Source organism: Heteronotia binoei, chromosome 4, assembly GCF_032191835.1.
Source record: "Heteronotia binoei isolate CCM8104 ecotype False Entrance Well chromosome 4, APGP_CSIRO_Hbin_v1, whole genome shotgun sequence".
Classification (NCBI taxonomy): Eukaryota; Metazoa; Chordata; class Lepidosauria; order Squamata; family Gekkonidae; genus Heteronotia; species Heteronotia binoei.
Window position 1 is genome coordinate 134,061,654 of NC_083226.1, and position 10,347 is coordinate 134,072,000.

A 10,347-nucleotide genomic window follows, 5' to 3' on the forward strand; every position below is an offset into this window, starting at 1 on the left:
TTCAGTCTTCCTTTGTGTGATGCCATATTTGCAGGTAGTACTTCAAGACAAACCACCTTGGCTTAATCACTTGCTTTGAAAACCCCATGGAGTTGCCATAAATTGGTTGTGATGTGAGAGCACTTTAAACACACTTAGATTCAGATGAGCAGCTGTATTGGTCTGAAGCAACAGAACAAGGTTTGAGTCCAGTGGCACCTTTAAGACAAACAAAGTTTTATTCAAGGTATGAGCCTCTGTGTACATCTAAGGAAGTGTGTGTGAACATGAAAGCTCATACCTTGAATAAAACTTTGTTGGACTTAAAAGGTACTATTGGATTCACACTTAAAGACATTAATAGAAAATCAATGCTTCCTTCATCAACAACAGATATCCTCTCACAAAGCCCACGTTTATAACAATGTCTGTAAGCTGAACAACAAAAATTATTTTAAACTGTAAGAACAATTTCCATACATTACTCCTTGAGAATTCTACCATACTCAAAACCATAGTAGATAAAGGATTTCCCTCCCCGATCACTTAAACACGGTAAGAGTAATAATGACCTTGAAAACCCAGCCTGGAAGGTTGGTCAGAACTGGGTACATGTAACACTGCTATGATTTGTGGTTTTCAAATCAGAAATATTCTAGTACCGAAACCAAGATTCTCAATCATTAAATGAAAGTTGGCTCAAATTTAAAACACCACTTTAAAAAAACCAAACATATATGGCCTGTTTGCCCACTGCCTCCCTCTGTCTGAGGTTCTGATGGAAGGGATGCTATCACAAGAATTCCCAACATTATGAATATCTTGCCAAGATTAATTTGTGATTCTATGTGTTCGCTAGGATGAATACTTGTTATCTTCCTGTTCCCTTGTAATCAGTCCCTCATTCTCCCCCTTATTATCCATGCTCTTTTCTGTGTGGTTTTTTACTGTCTACCCAAGCCAGATTTTTTCAAAACCGGCTGACATTCAACTGCATCTCCTCAAAGGGCCAGTGCCAACAAAAATACTGCTTGTTCTACTAAACATGACCCAGAGTGCCTCAGGGGGCTTGTACTCTTCCTCTTTTTTCCCCCTTTTCCCTCCTTCCTTCCCCCACCTAGAAAGGGATGGACAATGGGAAAGAGGGTTAGGCTGAACTCTTCCTTTAACCACTCTCAGGCTCTTTAAGTATAATTTACACTGGGGTCACAGTTCCATTAGAGTTGCAGAACCTCTAAAGTCTGTGGATCAGATCCAGTCTAAATGTTGTTCTAATGGAAGAGATGAGATAAATTCCACCAGTTCCCTCTTCCTGCTGCAGCCCCCCATGCTATTCTGCTATTGCCACTCATGCTATTCTGGAAGGTCCCCTGTCCCCCAGGAAAGAGCATTTTGGGGAAATCAGTGGGCTGCAGTGGGAGGGGTAGAGGCAGGAATGTTTTGTTCCACTGACAGAAATGCTTTGCATGAATGGAAAATTTAGTTTGGATCCAGCCCAGCAGGCTTGAGAAGATTACTGATAATCAAGCTAAGGAAGTCCATTTCTCTACCTTGTGCTATGGTTTGTGTAGCTCTTTTCTCAATCAAATTGCTACTTAGGAGTAAATTTTCTACTCTAGCATCATAAGAACATACTACATACATAAGAGAAGCCATGTTGGATCAGGCCAATGGACCATCCAGTTCAACATTCTGTGTCACAGTGGCCAAAAAAACCAGACGCCATCAGGAGTTCTATCAATGGGACCAGGACACTAGAAGCCCTCCCACTGTGCCCCCCCCCAAAGCACCAAGAATACAGATCATCACTGCCCCAGGGCCTAGACAGAGAGTTCCATCTATACCATGTGGCTAATAGCCACTGATGGACCTCTGCTCCATATGTTTATCCAATCCCCTCTTGAAGCTGTCTATGCTTGCAGCCACCACCACCTCCTTTGGCAGTGAATCCCATGTGTTAATCACCCTTTGGGTGAAGAAGTACATTCATATTAATCAGAAACATGTTTCAGAGATAATAGCTGGAACTGATGACAACAATAATGCTCAGTTTTTAACACATTAATCAGAGTCCCTGTTTTAGTGCCCCGATATTCTGTGTTCCTGCCTCACTTATAGAACTGCTTCTCTATTTGGCTGGTGTGTACTATGACAGCTCTTAGATGATAAGTAAAACTGATAAGTAAAACTGACATTTAATGGTGTTTAGTGGCTTTCATTGATGTTACTGGAGCTGGGCTGGTGTTATTGTTGGCATGTGAATGTAATAGAGATCTCCTGCTAGATTTCAAGAATGATTGATTATTTTATGGTGATTTTGTTTTATATATTTGTTGTAAACCACCTGAAGGACTACAATGGAATAGAAATCTGGTAAATGAAGAAAATGTATGAGACAATCTGGAAAACATTTCAGCTGTGTGATCTACAGATCCCTTAAGTGATATTTTTAAAAGGTGCCATTCATATTAACATTTATGTTGTTCAAAAATAGCTCTGTATAGCACAGCTCTTGCTATCAATGTCAATTTATACTAGATATGCCCATTTTGATTGTTTGGTTGATTTATTAATATGCTCATATTTTATCATGGGTTTGAAGCTATGCATGTCTCATAATGTTTCCTAGCGTATCTGTGCCATTACCAATGTATCTATGCAATTTTTTTATATTGCCTTGGCCAAAGATAACTAAATGCCAGTCAATTGTTCAATCTGTGAGTTTTGCAGATTTATTAGATAATAATGACAAAAGAGTGAAAAGCAGAAAGCAACAGAAAATATGGATACTTATGATGCTGGTCTTAAAGGTTAGGTGCAACTTTAAACCAAGATTTAGCTCTTAGGTCCTGATCTGAAGACTCTGAAAGTCTATCAGAACATACACTTCTAGATCTTGGCTACAGCAGCAGCAGTAGTAACTTTCACTGTTACAGCTCATCACTGATCCTGCTCTTCCCAAGGAAAGTCTCTGAAATGGAAGGACTTTTGCCATTCGGTTGGTTTGTAAAAGGTTATTATGGGGAAAACAGATTCATGGGATGGTTTGTTAACGGCTAAGAGTAACTCTGCTCCCTCCTGGCTACTTGCTCATGCCCAAACCAATAGTATAATTGCTCCTATGAGGCACAGCTGTACCCCTTCAAGACTACAAGCAACCACTGACGTAAAAACACCGATGCCTACTGAGCAGCAGCTATGGCTCATGGGTTCATTTTTCATATTTCTAAAATTCCGTCCCAGTTAACAAAGCTCTCAAAGAATCCTAAAACATAATTAAAATCAATATTATAAAAACCTAATTTCAAAGAGTGGCACTTTGAGGAGCTGTTAATTAACTATCCTGCAGCTTTGGAAATGTGAGGTCCTGGAGAGGCATAAAGGCTGACAAAAGGAGGTCTTAACCTAGCATCTAAGAGTGTCACATGACAGAGCCTTGAAAGCTGATCACTTGTGCATGCAACCAGTCCAGGTGGCCGAACCACCCTTTGACTGTACAGCTATGTGAGCATTATCTAATACCAGAGCAAAAGACACCATCATAAAGTTTAGCTTACTTGAAACAAATTACATCCTTCTACAGTGCAATCCTACCCAAGTCTACTCAGCATCCCATTCAAGTTTACTCAATGAGGCTTAATCCCAGGAAATTGTTTTAGGATTATACTATTAGAAGGGTGACTTCAATGGACTTTGAAGGGTTTACATCTGTTTAGAATTGCACTGGGGCAGAGAATTTACACTTAATAAGAATACAACACAACACCAATAGTATTCAATGGCCAAAAAGCAATCATAAAGTTATGCCCTTCTAAATCAGATGCAATTCTGTTCAGGATTGTATTGTAAATCTGACACCCTAAGTGCCTTAGAGCTGAGGAATGTAGGACTTCAGTGTCACATGAACAGGGCATAGGTGTTTTATATAATGTCATCTATAATGTCATTTTTTCCAATCAGTCTGTTAAAGGATATCAGGCATTATTGTACCTCTGTGATGAAGTGAAATTTGATGGCTTGATAACATGTACTTGCTTTTGCTAGCTGAAAACTGTAGAAATTAAGATCTTAATGAAGCATGATTAATGGCTTTAAGCACAGAGTATCTGGTAACCTCAAGGCTTTTAAAACTAAAGCTAGAACTTGCTAAGAATGTAACCAACTTGCAGGCTATTGTTTGTGCATGAAGATAAATGCATACTAAGGCAACAAATATATATAATCAAAGGAAACCTAAAAGCCCTTCAGTGTTCACAATGCAAATTGGTGGATTCATTGGCTTGGTGTCCTCTGAACAGTGAAGATGTGTGATACATTAAGACACATATAGCCTCTGCCTTCTTTTCTGTCCTAGAATTGGTAGGGATCGAAAGGCAATTTTGTTCCTATACCCTGCTGTTCATCTTGCAGAATTCAGATCACAGCCTGGGACTAGCCCCCTCTCCCCCATTGCCCCAAGAAATAAACTTGGATGACATTAAAAGGTTATCAAAATCATATTATACGAGCAGAACATATGAAAAAGCACAGAAACTTGAACTTGTAGTTAGTCAGTGACATTTTTCCATACCAAAAGTAGCAAGCAAGACCCTGAACATGTATAAAATCTACTTTATGGGCTCCCCAAGTAACTGGGGGATTCACTGCACTTCATACAAATCTCTTCTAATTTCCCAGTGTTTGGACACAGTAAATTTATAACTGAAACCCGGAGTTTCAGAGAAGCAGAGCAGCTATTCTTATAAGATTTGCCAGATCAGACCTTCAGAAATGAGGGATATTTTAGTGCTATGCAACTATTCCATTATATATCTATGGCATTATAATTCTCAGCAATAAAATATGAAGTGTGTTTTATGTGGCTGTGCTGTCCTGGAATAGGAATAATCTCTTAAATTAAGAGACTCTGGCAATCATAAATGCACTCCAAGAATTCTTAATCTTTCACCTTTGCAAATTATGATCAACCTTTCTCTTTCTCACATTTCAAAGCACTTGCTTTAGTATCTACAAAACCAGAATGTCACTAATTGTGGGAAATATTACATTTTTTCAAGTTTCACATGTTATATTAAGTATGCTTGGAAGATAAACTTACCAGCTGCTGACACTGGAATGGTGGTTGACCAAGATCTAAACCTGCTCCCTAACTGGCAACCTCTGTTGCTTCTTGGGTAGCAACTGCAGTGAATTATGAAAATGAAGAGGGTCAGTGTTCCAAATAACTTAAGAAAGAGAACAGGAACAATCACTTCGTTCTCTTTTTTTTCCCCTTCAGATAAGTTCTGTACCTTCAGAAAGAAGGAAGGAAGGGAGGGGAGAGGAAGTCAACAACCCTTAGCTTTCCTGCAGAAAAATAAGGAAACGACAGATAGCCATCTCGTTTTCTCTCAAACAAAATGTTTGGAAAAATAAATATCACAAAACCAAAAGAAATTCCTCAAGTATTATATCTTTGTGATGGCTTTCATAAGATATAATTTGTCACTTGATGGGTGAATGCCATCAAAACAAAATGTTCCAAAAGTAGTCTTGCTTTCAGAATAAGATGCCCAAAGCGGAAGACATTTAACTGCCTTAGTGAAAAGAACACATGTGGGGGGCAGGGGGGAATCAGGCAGATTCAAAGATTCCACACAAATGAAACTAATTTCGAAAGTTGGTTGTGCTAGTCTGCAGTAGAACAGGTAGATTCAAGTTCAGTAGTCTTAGAGACCAATAATATTTTTCAGAGTATGGAGAAGAAGAAGATATTGGATTTATATCCCGCCCTCCACTCCGAAGAGTCTCAGAGCAGCTCACAATCTCCTTTACCTTCCTCCCCCACAACAGACACCCTGTGAGGTGGGTGGGGCTGGAGATGGCTCTCACAGCAGCTGCCCTTTCAAGGACAACCTCTGCCAGAGCTATGGCTGACCCAAGGCCATGCTAGCAGGTGCAAGTGGAGGAGTGGGGAATCAAACCCAGTTCTCCCAGATAAGAGTCCGCACACTTAACCACTCCACCAAACTGGCTCTCCACACCAACACTCTCTTCCTCAGATACAAATAAAACTAATAGCCTTCAGGTCTGTAAAATATACATGTATATAATAAATAAGATGGGTTTTTGTGACTTATACCGAAACATCATATTATATAAATTATAAATTTATTAGATAATATGCAAATTAAATTGTGACTTAAATTGATACATTTATATAAAACCAGATAATTATGAATTATGATTATGTAGATTAGGAATGCATCCAGAATCTGAATTCCAGATAGCAATTTTTAAGGGGCACACATGTTCAGACAGTATATATCTATCCTCCTGCAATCATCACTGACCATTTTACCTCACAAATACCTGCCTGGACTCCCATGGTTGGGGGGAAGTGGTTTGGGAGGAGTATCAGGGGAAAGTGGTTCATGGTGTAAGAAGCATCAGACCCAACCCAGCTGCTTTTAAAATTCAAATTATACTCCCTGTCAGTATGTTTGCATCATTGTTGTTGTCGTCGTCCTCCTCCTCCTCCTCATATTAATTGCCCCATCCCAACTAGTGTAGGACTATGGAGATTTGCATCAATAATACAAGATTATTACAAAGATTATTACAAATAATACAAGATTATTACAAAGTGGACGCTGGGATTCAGGGGTTGGCCTTGAACAGGCTTTCCTCCAGGGTCAGGGACAGAGGTTGGCGCTAGGAGAAGAACTATCCCAACGACACCCACTTATATGTGGTGTGCTGCAGGGAGCGGTTCTTTCTCTGATGTTATTCAACATCTACATGTGCCCCCTCACCCAGGTTGCCCAGAGGTATGGGCTGGGTTGTCACCAGTATGCGGATAACATCCAGCTCTATCTGTTGATGGGCGGCCAGTCTGACTCCACCTCGGAAGATCTGTCCGCAGCATTGCAAGCTGTGAAGGGGTGGCTCAGGCTGAGTAGACTGAAATTAAATCCAATGAAGACGGAGGTCCTGTATCTGAGTCGCCGCTTTCCGGGACCAGAAGTCCGTTTACTGACATTCGACGGAGCCCAGCTCACGCTGGCGCCAAGGTTAAAAGCTTAGGATCCCTCTTTAACAATGGAGGCCCAAATAGCTGCTACTGCCAAGTCAGCCTTTTACCATCTGCAGATGGCAAAGCAGTTGGTCCCCTTTCTCGAACACAACGACTTGGCAACAGTGATCCATGCAACAGTCACCTCGAGACTGGATTACTGTAATGCTCTCTACATGGGGCTGCCCTTGTCCAAATCCGGCGACTTCAGCTAGTGCAGAACGCTGCAGCCAGACTGTTAATGGGAGATCCTTTACGGGAACACATCCAGCCTGTGCTGAAAGCGCTGCACTGACTACCGATAGGGTACCGGATTCGCTTCAAGGTGTTGGTCATTAGCTTTAAAGCCCTGGGTCCTGCATACCTTAGGGACCGCCTTTCCCTGCACATATCCCAGCGAGCACTTTGGTTCAGGTCTCAAAACCTGTTGACAGTTCCCAGTATCAGAGAAGCGAAGTTCAAAACAATGAGAGCCAGGGCCTTTTCCGTTGCTGCCCCTAGCTGGTGGAATGAGTTGCCGGAGGAGGTTAGGGCCCTGCAAGAGCTTTTACAGTTCTGCAGGACATGCAAAACAGCACTCTTCCACCAGACATTTACATGAATGGTAACATCTGCAGCAATGGGACTGGTCCATAAGAACACCACCAATGGCCTACTGCATTACACTATGGCAATACTGAGACCTCTGAGTATAGCTAACCACCAGAATTAAAATTGCTGCCTGAAATTATGATAGTAGCACATGCAAATATTTTAAATTGTTTTTATGTTCTATGTTTTTATTGTTGTTTATTGTATCAGTCACACTAATGTGTTAGTGTCGACCCTTGTGAGCCGCCCTGAGCCTGCCTTTGGTGGGGAGGGCGGGATATAAATTTAAAAAATAAAGTTAAAATCAATAAAACAGTGAATATAAGAATATTTTATAAACCCCAATGGCATTTTACTAATTTCTTAAATCGCAGGCTGTCAGATGTTTTATCGGGGGGGGGGCGGGGTTGGAGCTTGGAGGAGAATAAAGGTGCATTGGTATGTAATGTGTAGTTCACCCCCATGCAGGCCTTCTGTCTGCCATTTCCCATCTACAGCAGCACTATGTGGTTTGGAAGCTGCCATGGGGACACATAGAAAAATTTAAACTGCAGAATTTTACTCTTCAAAGCTGGTCATTTAGTCACAGTTTACTGACTTGATGGCAGTACAGCAGCATATAGATTACTGCATTGTGCTGGCTGTTTTTTAAATAATTTTAAATTTTTTATTATGCTTACTTATCTGGCTGGATAGAAATAGTAAGGAGTATGCTTTTTTCCAGTTTGGGTTGATTCATCAGCTGCAGCCTTTTCTGGAAAAGGCATGTCTTAAAGGGTGGGATGTCACAGCTGCACATGCCCTGCTAACATCCAGGTTGGACTGCTGTGACATACTGTATGGGGGTGGGGCTGCCTTTGAAGGTGGTTTAGAAGTTTTAGTTGTTTCAGGGACTGTATTTACAGGAACTGTACACAGCAAGCGGATCATTCCTACCTTGTAACAGTTGGGTCACAGTCCAATACAAAGTGCTTGTGCAAACCTTTACGTTTCTAAAGAGTTTACATCCAAATGGGTTCCTAGTGCCCCTACCCATACACACTGGCTAATATTCAGTCATCAGGGAAGACTTACTGCAGGAACTCCATCAACGAAATTCAAGACCTATTCTTGCAGCCCTGCTCTTCGGAATTTGTGTTCTCCCCCACCCCCCAGCAGATATTTGGGTTTCTTCTTTAAAGACCGTCTGGCATCACCTGAAAGCTGAGTATTCCTGAAGAACTTTTTCAGGGAGATCTGTTCCCAGTCCTCATAAATGTTTAACAACTGATACAGAGTCATAGAGTTGGAAAGGGGAACACAGGTCATCTAGTCAATTCCCTGTTCTAACTGTTTTGTATGGATTTTATATTATGGGCTGCCTTGAGTATTTAGTTTTTAAAAGAGAGGCAGAACATAAGTTCACTAATAAATAGATAAATGACTATTACTTTCCCCTTGCTTCTGCAGTTCTGTGCAGCTGGCAATTAAAGCAGAGTTCATTGTGCCATGGAGGGAAGAAGCATTCTGTGGTGGTACGTTTTCTGGCAGATGGCTGATGTTGTTGGGCTGATCTTCCCCTTGTGGTAGTGTTCTTCCTATGACGACTGCAATCTTCTGATGGCCTTTGACCATAGCTGTTACTGAATCACTGCTTACTTACACTTTGAAAGGACACTCCTGGGTAGGGGCAGCACAGGTGAATACTGCCTGTATACTTTTTCATGTAAATTTGGCAGCACAGATGGAAATTATGTGAAGAAGACTGCAGATTTATACCCAGCCCTTCTCTCTGAATCAGAGACTCAGAGTGGTTTACAATCTCCTATATCTTTTTTCCCCACAACAGACACCCTGTGAGGTGGGTGGGGCTGAGAGGGCTCTCACAGCAGCTGTCCTTTCAAGGACAACTCCTGCAATAGCTATGGCTGACCCAAGGCCATTCCAGCAGCTGCAAGTGGAGGAATGAGGAATCAAACCCGGTTCTCCCAGATAAGAGTCCACACACTTAACCACTACACCAAACTGGCCTGCATCATGGCTGAGTGTTGATTATAATGTGCAGAGTCTGTTATATTTAGGATTACTGAGAATAGGCATAGATCAGTTGTAGTCAATGATATATGTAAACAGATGCACTGGAAGTGGTCTGTAAAAACGGACTTGAAAGCAGTTGATCACATGGTATTGCACTTCATTCACTGCAGCTGCTTCTTCAGCTAATACCTGTAGCACAGGTCTACTGGAAATCTGAAATATTTGACAAGGAGTAGGACCAACTGGGGTGAATTGGCTATTATAACCACAGGGAAATTTCTTAATGGGCTGGTGATCTGCCCTCACTTGGACCAGTCCAGCTCAGGGTACAACCACCACACTAGCCTGCGAAATATGGCTCCGGGCCCAGGGAAGGTAGCTCTGAGAAGGCCTGAGTCTTTCCTGACTAGGCTTACCCTTCCTGCTGTTGTTCAGATGGGCTATCAGTGCATTCATGGAAATGCTCCAGGATTCAAGCAAACCTCTGTGGTTAAATCATATAAATTTGCCTAAATACTAGTGCATTCCTAGCAACACACTGACATCACTTCTGGTTGCACCGGAAGTTATGTCAGTGCATCACCTGGAATGTCATTCTGTCACCAGCAGGAGCCCCAATGCTTTCCTTGTTCAGGCAACCCTATTCCCAGTCTAGGGAAGGTAGTTCCTGACATGCATGGCCCAAGGAAAGTACATGATGCTGTATT

At 41.6% G+C, this 10,347-nt stretch overlaps 1 protein-coding gene across 2 annotated transcripts in view; it reads right to left on the bottom strand.

Annotated features, from left to right (window-relative positions):
- LOC132569581 (zinc finger protein 366-like) overlaps window positions 1-5,239 on the bottom strand; it is a 42,116-nt gene extending 36,877 nt beyond the window's left edge. For both annotated transcript variants that reach the window (XM_060235798.1, XM_060235797.1), the window contains exon 1: window positions 5,078-5,239. The gene's annotated coding sequence lies outside the window, so the exon portion shown is untranslated. The remainder of the gene's footprint in view (window positions 1-5,077) is intronic.
- Between the last annotated feature and the right edge of the window lie 5,108 nt (window positions 5,240-10,347).